Consider the following 13,169-nt stretch of genomic DNA (forward strand, 5'->3'; position numbering starts at 1 on the left):
CTCCATCATTGTTGAGGAGGGGATGGAAACATTCCAGGAATGTTTACCAAAGATTCTCACCATGTCACAGGAAAGGGACAGAGGATAAAATATTGCGGTGGTGATGAATCTTTGCGTATCGTTGCGCATTCCAAGGAGTTTGGGGCAGCATCTTCACTGCCGTGCCCTTGCTCTTAAGGGAGCGTCTCCACCCCCCACTATTCTGCCTGGACACTGAGGTCCAGCTCCGAGGGCCTTGTGGCGGTTCCCTCGCTGCGAGAAGCCAAGTTGCAGGGAACCAGGCAGAGGGCCTTCTCGGTGGTGGCACCCGCCCTGTGGAACGCCCTCCCACCAGATGTCAAAGAGAACAACAACTACCAGACTTTTAGAAAACATCTGAAGGCAGCCCTGTTTAGGGAAGCTTTTAATGTTTAATAGATTATTGTATTGCTGGCCACATGACCCAGAAGCTGTACGCCAGCTCCCTCGGCCAGTAAAGCGAGATGAGCGCCGCAACTCCAGTCTGATCCACGACTGGACCTAATGGTCAGGGGTCCCTTTACCTTTACCTTTAGTCATGAGAAGAAAAGTGTCATAAATTTTGCTTTCACATAAAGAATATTAGCCTTTTCTGGTTACCAAGTCTAGTTCGAGATCTGCTAGGCCTGTGGTGAGGATTGTCTAAAACAGGCCTGTGCAACCGGTCTATCATGGGCTGTCCCTGGTCGATCCTGGTCGATCGCATGATCTTCAGCCATCGAGCCCCCCCCCCCCAAATGAAAAAAGTTCAACAACTCTGTTCTCTCCCCCTAAAAAAAGCTTAACAATGCTGGCCAACCCAATGGGTAGATCACTGCCAGGTTATTTATAGTGGGAGTTGATTGCAGTCTCTTGGACGTTGGACACCCCTGGTCTAAAATATGGTGACATGTGATAAAGGAATGCCAAATCATATAAAAAGTGCCTGGGTGGTTCCAGCCCTTGTCAAAACCTCAGGTTGCGAGTAATTTTATCCATTATAGCTAAGTTTGTGGATTTTTAAATTTTTAACTAAAAGTCTGCATGAAAATTCTACCACATTTCAGTCAAATGTCTCCCAATATATACATGCTTGCATGCAGGTTGTGCCTAATACATGCATTTTGCAAAGCGATTTCCCCTAAAATACTACTCTTTTGTATGTTAAAGTTAGGGTTCGCTCCGCCCTCTCTCACACACAGACATGCATCTGTATATACTGAATAGTTTTCACAGAAATTCCAATACAGTGGTACCTCAAGTTAAGTACTTAATTTGTTCCGAAGGTCCGTTCTTAACCTGAAACTGTTCTTAACCTGAAGCACCACTTTAGCTAATGGGGCCTCCTGCTGCTGCCGCGCCGCCAGAGCACGATTTCTGTTCTCATCCTGAAGCAAAGTTCTGAACCCCAGGTACTATTTCTGGGTTAGCAGAGTCTGTAACCTGAAGCGTATGTAACCTGAAGCGTATGTAACCCGAGGTACCACTGTATGTTGAATACTTTGCTGCTCCTTTCAGATCAGAACACTTCCATCCCTTCCAAGGTAGCTATTTTTGTGTCGCTGAATGTAAATCTCACCAGGGAGTGGTTTTAGTAAACTTTCCATTTTGCTACTTGTGCCTGGAGTCTTTTAGTATGACGCAATTATTAGTAATTATCCCTGTGATGATTCTCTGTTTTGATTAGTACTATTTTATATATTTGAACAACGCGTCTTTTTGAATACTGGCCATTGACCATTATAAAGAGACTGATACATAGAACGAAAGCCAAGAATGGTAGGCCAAACGGTCTCTTGGGCATGGTAGGCCAAACGGTTCCAAAGAAAGATAGAACGTTTTTTATGTACGCAACAACAGCAGCAAGAATTCTTTTGGCGAAGTATTGGAAGACTAAAGAACTACCTACTCTGGAAGAATGGCAGACCAAGGTGACTGAATTTATGGGACTGGCAGAGATGACCGGCAGAATCCGTGACCAGAGGAGAGAGACAGTGGAAGAGGACTGGAAAAAATTTAAAATTTATCTTAAAAATTGTTGTAAAATTACGGAATGTTAAGATGTCAAGGGATTGGATACAAAGAATTACAGCTATAAAAATTGAAATTTATAAAATATTTTTTAAAGAGAATTAAATATAAAAAGGGATGAAGAATTGCTAAAAAATTTTAAAATAAGGATGCAGTGAAGGGGAGGTTTGGGGAAGTCGTGTTATGTTTGTTTGTTTTTTGTTTATGTTGTAAAACCAATAAAAATTATTTAAAAAAAAAAAAACGAAAGCCAAGAATGTTACTTGCCCCCAAATGGAAAGAAGCAGAAGCCCCAGCAAAGGAAGAATGGATACAAAAAACTTATGGAATATGCAGAAATGGCAAAACTTACCGGAACAATAAGAAATCAAGATACCAATCTTTTCACAAAAGAATGGAAATGGTTTATTGAATATTACAGATAAGTTGTAAACAGATAAGAACATTGGCAGGATTATTGCAATCACCTGCAGTTTTATAAGAGTATATATTGAATAAATGAGCAAATTAAGTTAATTTGGATATGCAGAAGATATTTTTTGAAAAATAAAGGGACCACAGAAAGAGGGGGAAGGAAGCCAAGTTTTGAAATGTTAAAATGATTGTAAAATTAGTGAAATGTATAAAACCGAAAAGCACAAAAAAAGATACATAGAAAGGTACATTTCAGAATAAGTAAAGGTAACGGGACCCCTGACCATTAGGTCCAGTCGTGGCCGACTCTGGGGTTGCGGCGCTCATCTCGCTTTATTGGCTGAGGGAGCCGGTGTACAGCTTCTGGGTCATGTGGCCAGCATGATTAAGCCACTTCTGGCGAACCAGAGCAGCGCACGGAAACGTCGTTTACCTTCCCGCCGGAGCGGTACCTATTTATCTACTTGCACTTTGACGTGCTTTCGAACTGCTAGATTGGCAGGAGCTGGGACCGAGCAACGGGAGCTCACCCCGTCACTGGGATTTGAACCGCCAACCTTCCAATCGACAAGTCCTAGGCTCTGTGGTTTAACCCTCAGCGCCACCCGCATCCCTACATTTCAGAATACTGCAGCACAATTGTTGAAAGGAGTGAAGCTTTGTCAGCACAAAAATCCTGCTCTCAGAGATTTGTACAGGTTGCCCATTTGCCACTGGGCCAAGTTCAAGTTGTTACTATTAGTATACCAAGCCCTTAGCAACTTGGGGCCAGCTGACTTGCAAGATCGCCTTATTCCATTGACACCTACTCGACCGCGTAACACCCATTCCACATTTGTAAGAAAACAATCTTTTAGTGTGGCTGCACCCACACTTTGGAACTCCCTGCCTAGTGACATCAGACGGGCACCTTCGCTGAACTCTTTTTTTTTGGCACCTGATAAAAACATGTTTGTTTAGTCATCTCCTACTCACACGCATAGGACGCGGGTGGCGCTGTGGGTTAAACCACAGAGCCTAGGACTTGCTGATTTGAAGATCGGTGGCTCGAATCCACGCACCAGGGTGAGCTCCCGTTGCTCGGTCCCTGCTCCTGCCCACCTAGCAGTTCGAAAGCACGTCAAAGTGCAAGTAGATAAATAGGTACCACTCCAGCGGGAAGGTAAACGGCGTTTCCGTGCGCTGCTCTGGTTGGCCAGAAGCGGCTTAGTCATGCTGGCCACATGACCTGGAAGCTGTACGCTGGCTCCCTCGGCCAATAAAGCGAGATGAGCGTCACAACCCGAGTCGGTCACGACTGGACCTAATGCTCAGGGTTCTCTTTACCTTTACCTGTACTCAGACGCATAGGGTGCTGATGTGTGCTTTGATCCCTTTTTAGTGTATCACGGATTTTATTTGTTTTAATGCTTTAAATATTTGTCTTTGACTGTTTTTAAATTTTATTTTGACAAAGTCATAATCATAAATGAATAAGAATAAAAATGTGCACCCCACCATTCCGTTGTAACTATCCAGCCTCCCAAAATTTCAACACCTCTTGTGATGGTTTGACCCCTTTCCGTTTTAACAGTACAAATTCAACAAACACCCTCCATATCTCCTCAAAATCAGTTCTCCTGCATATTCCCCGTCTTACCTTAATGGCACATGTTAATTTATCATTAAGAGCTACCGTATTTTTTGCTCTATATGATTCACTTTTTCCCTCCTAAAAAGCAAAGGGAAATGTGTGTGCGTCTTATGGAGCGAATGCAGGCTGCGCAGCTATCCCAGAAGCCAGAACAGCAAGAGGGATTGCTGCTTTCACTGCGCAGCGATCCCTCTTGCTGTTCTGGCTCCTGAGATTCAGAATAATTTTTTTCTTGTTTTCCTCCTCCAAAAACTAGGTGTGTCTTGTGGTCTGGCGCGTCTTATAGAGCGAAAAATACGGTATATCCCACACCTCTTTATACCATTGTCCCATTTTATATTCTGCTTGCCCCTTCCGCTTCCTAGCTATCATAATTTGTGCAGCTGTCAATACATTTGTGAGCAAACCCTTCATGGCCTGTGATCCTTCCACCCTATTGTAAATTGAGAATAAAGCTACCTCTGGACTTTAGGTCAGCTTTAACCCGGTGATTTCTGTCATCTCCTTAAACACCCCCACCCCCAAAGTACATATTTACACCCCCACCACATGTGAACATAACCCCTTGTTTCCTGGCATCCTTGACTGGTTTTCTTGATCGATCGTTTTTTAATTCTTTTTTCTGGAAATGGCTTTGAGTTTGTTTGTTTGTTTACAATATAGCAGTGTATAAATCTTATGATATAAATAGATACAGTGGTACCTCGGGTTAAGTACTTAATTCGTTCCGGAGGTCCGTTCTTAACCTGAAACTGTTCTTAACCTGAAGCCCCACTTTAGCTAATGGGGCCTCCTGCTGCTGTTGCGCCGCTGCTGCGCAATTTCTGTTCTTATCCTGAAGCAAAGTTCTTAACCCGAGGTACTATTTCTGGGTTAGCGAAGTCTGCAACCTGAAGCGTCTGTAACCCGAGGTACCACTGTAAATAGATATATGATTAACAAATCAGTGGGGTTTTTTTAAATAATAATAATAATGTGGCAAAATGTTTCCTCCTTCACCAGCTGCTCTGATCAAAACGAGGGGATGCTGTTTCCAAGGGGACATTTACAGAACGTTGAGGATGGAATGTTTAGAAGGGCTTCATTCATTCATTCATTCATTCATTCATTCACAGAAGCTCTGTGATGCTGCTAGTACTATCATCATCTAGGCTGAGGCCATGTGGTGTTACTACACCCGATGTCGACATGCTGTTTCCCTTTCTCGCTTATTTTCTTTCTTTGTTTTCATCAGCTCATTTCCTGCTAATTAAAACCCACCTTTCCATCCCCATCAGGGTGATGTCATCTGTTGTCTGCTACTAATGATGAGAGGGTTGATGGTACCACATTCCAGATTTACGAAAAGGAAGTGCTTTTTTTTTTAATCAGACGAACGTGACAATTACACTGTGGAACTCTCCGCCACAGGATGTGGGTGCTTGAGAGGCCAGGAATCTGGGAAGCCTCCAGATGGAGATATGCCAAGGTGATGCCAGAAATATTTCATGCCTTGAATAGTTTCAAAGATGGAATGCAAAGGATCCAGTTTTCTGAGGCTCAAACCAAAGGCTGTTTATCACCGGCTGTCATCATTCGGCATGCAAAGTGCTTTATTATTCTAATCTTATTTATCTGCGCTGTGATAATTTGGCTGAGATCTGGAACCTACCCGAGGCCATCCAGGGAGCCTTGCAAGTGACAAAGCTCTTCCCTCATATGCACTCTAACCACTGCTCGATACTGCCCTCCAGCTCATCTTGACACTCTTTAGGGCTACATAGGAATGAAACAGTTTGTTATAATGAAATTCACTGGGCTAGTTTAAAAAAATCCCTGGGAAGACTGAATTGATTGGTAGTGATTATAGCTAAGGGTATGAGAAGGCATCCTTCTCCATTCTGCCCTGCATTTTCCGCACACAGCCTTGCTTCTGTTCTGCCGCAGTTCGTCTTCCACCAAAAACGACATTATTTGTCTTGCTGTTCTGTGTTACAAAATCACGTGACTTATCTAACCTACGCAATTTAAATGCATACAGAAGTATCCAAGAAAGTCGAAAGCAAGGATTCCTGACGAATCTCAGACCTTCTGGACTCTGAAACACGGGGGACAACTAGCCGCGGCGAGACTCCTTATGGGGTCCTCGCTGTGAGATCACATTCACCCGGTGCTATACCAGCTGCACTGGCCCCCGGTGGGGTACAGGATCAGGTTTAAGGTGCTGGTTTTAACCTTTAAAGCCCTATACGGCCTAGGACCCTCTTACCTACGGGACCGCCTCTCCTGGTATGTCCCACAGAGGAACTTACGGTCTTCAAACAAAAACATCCTGAAGGTCCCAGGCCACAGAGAGGTTAAGCTGGCCTCAACCAGAGCCAGGGGTTTTTCAGCTGTGGCTCCAATCTGGTGGAACGCTCTGTCACAAGAGACTAGGGCCCTGCGGGACTTGACATCTTTCCGCAGGGCCTGCAAGACGGAGCTGTTCTGCCAGGCCTTTCTGCCAGGGGTTCAGTCTGACTCCCTCTTCCCTTTCATAAGCTTGCATGAAAGTGGCTTCCCAATTTTTCTCACAGGCCCATATAGGTTCAGCACAAACAGTTGGGCCGGGTGAGCATTTAAGGTCCCCAACCCATAATCTGCGGGTTGCCATCTGATTGGATTTTATTCTGATCCTGATCTGATTTGAGGATGTATTTAATTGATTGTCTGATTTTATGTTAATGTGTTATACATTTGATGTTAGCCGCTTTGAGCCCGGCTTTGGCTGGAGAGGGCGGGATATAAATAAAATTTATTATTATTATTATTATTATTATTATTATTATTATTATTATTCCACATATAAGAACTCGTTATTTTAGTGAGGCAGCACCTGCTCTTGGGAACCCCCTGCCTCTTGACATCAAGCAAACACCTTCACTGAACTCTTTTCAGCACCTGCTATAAACATTTTTGGTTAGTCGAGTCTATCCAGACGGTCAGGTTTCCGGTTCCTATCTGCCTTAATGGAGGCAGCCCCCAAGACATCGCGGGGATCGAAGGCGGAGAAAAACAAGAACGACAGAGGGTAAATCATTCTTGGAAATTCCTCCCAGGGAAAGGGGGAACGGGCTTCACTCGCAGTCCATCTCGGTACCTGGCTCTCACTCTGTCATGGACTGCACTGAGTGCTGAGTGCAAAAGCACTTCGCCTGGCGAAAACCCTCCAACGCTACCATTAAGAAGCAGAGGGTCTCCTGTGAACTGGATCTTTAATTGGCCCTAAATTCAGGCATTCTCCTAGAGAAGATGCCGTCTACCCTCTCCTCTGTATCACCCTGGTGTGACGCTGGTGTTAACCTTTGGACAGCTTCCCACACACTATGTTAAAAGGATTTCCTGATGTGCTTGGAATAAGGGCATTCCCCTCCCCCTTTCCTTCTGTTGACAGCAATGAGTCTGATTAGGTTCAGACAAGGACTGGGATCCCTGTTATACAAAGGAGGCTTGTCTCACAGGTGCCACACCTGCCCAACCTTGAGCTCCTTGTCAGAATTGCAAACTGAAGCAAAGAAGCTCAACGCGGTCATGACAGCAAGGCCTTCCTCGCCAGCCAAACTGGAGTGATGACTCACACATCCCATAATGATCCAGGGTGTGAGCTGTTCCCCGGAGGGTGGCTTGATCGGAAATATCCCACACTCCCCCCTCACACTTTCTTTTTTTACAATAGGATAGTTTCATGTTTTGATCCTGCATTTTATTCTGTGAACCGCCCTGAGGATCTTATGATGGAGGACGGGATATGAATCTAATAAATAAGCAAAATAAGTAAATAAATAAAAATAAATATTTAAGGCTCAGAGCTGATAAATCGGGGAAACTCCTGCATTAGGAACCTCAGGAAGGATGCCCTGATTGCCTGGGCGGCAAGTCCTTTGATTCCCTTGAAAACACAAGACATGAATTATTTAATAAATAAATGGAATAAACATCCAAGAGGAATGTATGGAAAAAGATATAAAACAAACTGTGATAAAAACAAGACAATAGAAAAAGTATAATGAGAAAGATTGGAAGTTTTTCCCCCAGAAAACTTTATTGGATAAGACATGATGTTGTATAAACATTTGGTTCTATTTATTTTATTTTTCTCTTTTCTTGTTTCTTTTAAACCCCTTTTCGTCTTTTTTGATGTGATGAATCCTTTTTTTTCTTTTTCTCTCCTTTTCCTTTTTGTGCTTAATCTTGTTATACTTACCTTTGTTGTATGATTGTATTCTAAATTAATAAAGTTTTTTTTTTTAAAAAAAGAATTATTTAACCTTTCATTTGTTGCATTTAAGTTCTGACTTTTCCTCCTCGCCACTGACTCCCCCCAAACAACTCTGTGAGATAGGCCAGGCTGAGAGTGAGAGACTGTCCCAAGGTCACCCAGTCAGCTCCATGGCCGAATGGGAGGAATTTGAACCCTGGTCTCCCAGATCCTGGTCTTGGGAACTGTAGTTTACACCTAACAGAACTAAATCCCCCATCACCCCCCTTTAAAAAACACACTACAGTTCCCAGGATTCTTTGAAGGAAGCCATGTGCTTGACCAAGGAGGTCAAGGTGGCATACGTCCTCCTTCTCCCAATTTTATTCTCACAACAACCCTGTGAGGTAGGTTAGGCTGAGAGTGAGTGAAGGTGAAGGTCCTGTGTGAGTGTCTGGAGGCGGTTGGAGGATGGATGGCGGCTAACGGATTGAAGTTGAATCCTGACAAGACAGAAGTGCTGTTATTGGGGGACAGGGGGCAAGCAGGTGTGGAGGACTCCCTGGTCCTGAATGGGGTAACTGTGCCCCTGAAGGACCAGGTGCACAGCCTGGGAGTCATTCTGGACTCACAGCTCTCCATGGAGGCGCAGGTCAATTCTGTGTCCAGGGCAGCTGTTTACCAGCTCCATCTGGTAAGCAGGATAAGACCCTACCTACCCACGGACTGCCTCGCCAGAGTGGTGCATACTCTAGTTATCTCCCGCTTGGACTACTGCAATGTGCTCTATGTGGGGCTAACCCTAACCCTAACCCTAACCTGTAAACTACAACTAATCCAGAATGCAGCAGCTAGACTGGTCACTGGGAGCGGCTGCCGAGACCACATAACACCAGTCTTGAAAGACCTACACTGGCTCCCAGTATGTTTCTGAGCACAATTCAAAGTGTTGGTGCTGACCTTTAAAGCCCTAAATGGCCTCAGTCCAGTATACCTGAAGGAGATTCTCCACCCCCATCATTCTACCCGGACACTGAGGTCCAGCTCTGAGGGTCTTCTGGTGGTTCCCTCACTGCGAGAAGTGAGGTTACAGGGAACCAGGCAGAGGGCCTTCTCGGTATTGGCACCCACCCTGTGGAACGCCCTCCCACCAGATGTCAAAGAGAACAACAACTACCAGATTTTTAGAAGACATCTGAAAGCAGCCCTGTTTAGGGAAGCTTTTAATCTTTAACAGACCACTGTATTTTAATACTTTGTTGGAAGCAGCCCGAGTGGCTGGGGAGACCCAGCCAGATGGACAGGGTATAAATATTAAATAATAATAATAATAATAATAATAATAATAATAATAATCCAGAGTTGTCTTCCCCAGCCTGGTGTCCTCTGATTGTTGCAGGAACTCTGACTCCCATCAGCCCTTGCTGCCAGTATGGTCAATGCTCAATGACAATGGAAGTCGTAGTTCCACAATGTTCTTGAACTCCGAACTCACATCAGCCTGAATGAGCATGCCCAGTGGACGGGGATTATGGGAGGTGTAGTTCAGCAATGTCCTCGGGCTCCAGCTCCTATCAGACTCAGTCAGCATGGCCAACGGGCAGAGATGATGGAAGTTGTAGCTCCAGTAGGGAACATCTGGTTTCATGTAGCTTAAAGCACATAAGCTCTCTTAAATCTACAGGGATTTTGTATAGGTCAATAAAAGTAAAATTGATTCTAATTCTATTTGTAACTAGGTTACTTTTTTTCATTCCATCCATTTTATTTGTGTTCTGAAATGTCCCTGCCATTTTTATTTTTATTTTGCGCTTTTCACCCAAGAAAAATAAAATCTATGGCTTCATTCATACCCTCAGTGCTGGCGTCTAAATTTATACTGATCTTGTGGAGCTTTTCTGCTGCCCTGAACCATTTGGTCATTACAGTGGTACCTCGGGTTAAGTACTTAATTCGTTCTGGAGGTCCGTTCTTAACCTGAAACTGTTCTTAACCTGAAGCACCACTTTAGCTAATGGGGCCTCCTGCTGCCGCTGTGCCGCATGATTTATGTTCTCATCCTGAAGCAAAGTTCTTAACCCGAGGTACTATTTCTGGGTTAGCAGAGTCTGTAACCTGAAGCATCTGTAACCTGAAGTGTATGTAACCCGAGGTACCACTGTACTTCAAAATGGTTTTCTCGTGTATGAAAAGCTATGCCTCACATCCCATAAACTCCCAGATACCAAGCATCATTCAATAATCCAAGAGGAACATCTCTCCTAAAATGGTACAGACTGTAATCTGTCTATTTACTTATTTTTTTTATTCAGAGCATTCCTGCTCTTTGGCCAGAGAAGCTCCCAGAACAGCTTACAGATCAATAAAAAGAAAAGAGTCCCTGCTCTGGGGCTTGCCTGTTAAAAAGACACAACACAAAAGGAAAAGGCGATGGGAAGGGAAAAGGAAAACATGTGAAGCCAGGCACTGAATTCTTAACATCGCAAGGTTCTTAGATATGCGTACCTTGATTTAAAAGCAAAACCTCAAATTCTTCTCCGACCTCAGAATTAACTTAGCATTCCTCTTTCTTTCTCTCACACAGCAGGAAATGCCTCTTTTATTAAAGATAAGGCCTTCAGCGATGCATACTTAATCACGTTTAAAAATGAAGGGAAATCCTTCTTGCTCCAACACTATTGCAATATTCCTACTCTATGACGATGCTTTAATTGATTGATCAATTCAGACGATGATGACTCTACAAAGATTTCTTTAATTGCAATGTCACATCGAGACAGCCAAACACTGTGGGGCACTGGCCCTCCCAATATGTAAAATAGCAAACATGTACATAAAATACATATTGTTTTAAGTCTAGGAAAACTGCAGAAAGTGGGGGGGGGGAGCTGACTGAAATGCAAGGCTGTTCCCCACAGTCAATGCTGGATTTATGTATAAGCTAAACAAGCTATAGCTTAATGCCCCACTCTCTTGGGGGGCCCCAAAAAAAATTAAAGGAAAAGAAACCTGGATTTACATTTCTAAAATATAAGATAAAAAAACCCCTACATACAACAACAGTGTTTTGTGTTGTGTTGTTGTTGTTTAGTTGTTTAGTCGTGTCCGACTCTTTGTGACCCCCTGGAACAGAGCACGCCAGGCACTCCTGTCTTCCACTGCCTCCCGCAGTTTGGTCAAACTCATGTTCGTAGCTTCGAGAACACTGTCCAACCATCTCGTCCTCTGTCGTCCCCTTCTCCTTGTGCCCTCCATCTTTCCCAACATCAGGGTCTTTTCCAGGGAATCTTCTCTTCTCATGACGTGGCCAAAGTCTTGGAGCCTCAGCTTCAGGATCTGTCCTTCCAGTGAGCACTCAGGGCTGATTTCCTTCAGAATGGAGAGGTTTGATGTTCTTGCAGTCCATGGGACTCTCAAGAGTCTCCTCCAGCACCATAATTCAAAAGCATCCATTCTTCGGCGATCAGCCTTCTTTATGGTCCAGCTCTCACTGCCATACATTGCTACTGGGAAAACCATAGCTTTAACTATACGGACCTTTGTTGGCAAGGTGATGTCTCTGCTTTTTAAGATGCTGTGTTGTGCAGGCACCTATTTTGTTATGTGCAAATGGCTTTAGATATCTATAAGGTCCATAAATTACCATATAGTATATATTCAACACAAAAAACAGTGACAATTTGTTGTTGACAAAGGACAGCTGGACATAAAAAGGGCCCCATTGGCTTCAGTAGCTTAGGGCCTCATCAAACCTAAATCCAGCCCTGCTCACAATATAATACATTTTGTATGTCCTGTTCCTGAACATATACATTTTGGGGGCATAATCTACCCTAGCAGATGCATTTTTTGTAGACAAGACTTGGCTGTACTCCAGAAATCTGGAGAAGTGTGGATTTCAAAGGATACCTGTGCAAAATTAAGGAGGTTCGCCTACAGATCAAGGTAAACAATAATATCACTCCAATCAATATGAAGGTGATTTATGCAGTAACCATCATCTGTGGCCTTGATAATGTCAGGTAACTGATAGGTGGATGGCTGCCAGATTTCCCCGACAGGAAATGCACCACCCTGCAGCATTGAACTCTGCTCATCAGCTGATGAGTAGGGGTTAAGTAGCGGCGTAGCATGGGTTGCCAGCACCCGGGGCAAGGCAAGTAATTTGCGCCCCTAACCCCTAACCTGCCGCCGCTGCCAGCTTCTTCTTGCTGCTGCCTGGGCTGCTGCCCTGGGGCTCTGCTACAGCCTGCGCCCAAGGCTCTTCGGCGACTCTGGAGGCGGCGAGCGCGCCCCCCCAGATGTTGCGCCCGGTGTGGCCGGCCCCCCCTGCACCCCCCACGCTACGCCACTGGGGGTTAAGTCTTGCTGCTTTAGTTGCTTACCAGTTCTCTGGAGAAGGAGGCGGAAGGGGCAATTTCAGCCCATACACAATCTAATCCTTTCCCCTGTGCGTCAAGTTGATATCGATGCCGGTGACGTCAAATGATTGACATGGGGATGTGGTTTGGGGGAAGGTGCCACTGGAATTATTAAAAAAGATTTTTCCATCTTCCATCTTGTTATTTATTATGACTATGACAGATCAACACAGCTATCCACCTGTCTATCTAATATACCCAGTTTGGCCTAAAAGGCCATTTCCCCCAATCCACACCCACATGTCAATCATTTGGCATCACTGGCATCGATATCAACTTGATGGACAGGGGGAAAGATTAGACTGTGAATGGGCTGAAATGGCACCTTTTGCTTCCCTCCCCAGAAATTGCATGGCGGCAGCGGGAGGCTCCATTAGCTAAAGTGGTACCTCAGGTTAAGAACAGTTTCAGGTTAAGAACGGACCTCCAGAGCAAATTAAGTTCTTAACCCGAGGTA

General features: G+C 44.4%; 1 long non-coding RNA gene across 2 annotated transcripts in view; it reads left to right on the plus strand.

Annotated features, from left to right (window-relative positions):
• LOC309330208 overlaps positions 1–13,169 on the plus strand; it is a 162,784-nt gene that overhangs the window by 109,962 nt on the left and 39,653 nt on the right. The window contains exon 1 of one of the 2 annotated variants that reach the window (XR_014151379.1): positions 4,180–4,374. The exons of the other annotated variant lie outside the window; for it this stretch is intronic. This is a non-coding gene — a long non-coding RNA (uncharacterized lncRNA). Of the gene's footprint in view, positions 1–4,179; positions 4,375–13,169 lie in introns of those variants that run through there. 2 annotated transcript variants of the gene reach the window in all.

The sequence above is a fragment of the Podarcis erhardii genome, assembly GCF_964252035.2.
Source record: "Podarcis erhardii genome assembly, chromosome: 15".
NCBI classification, from domain to species: Eukaryota; Metazoa; Chordata; class Lepidosauria; order Squamata; family Lacertidae; genus Podarcis; species Podarcis erhardii.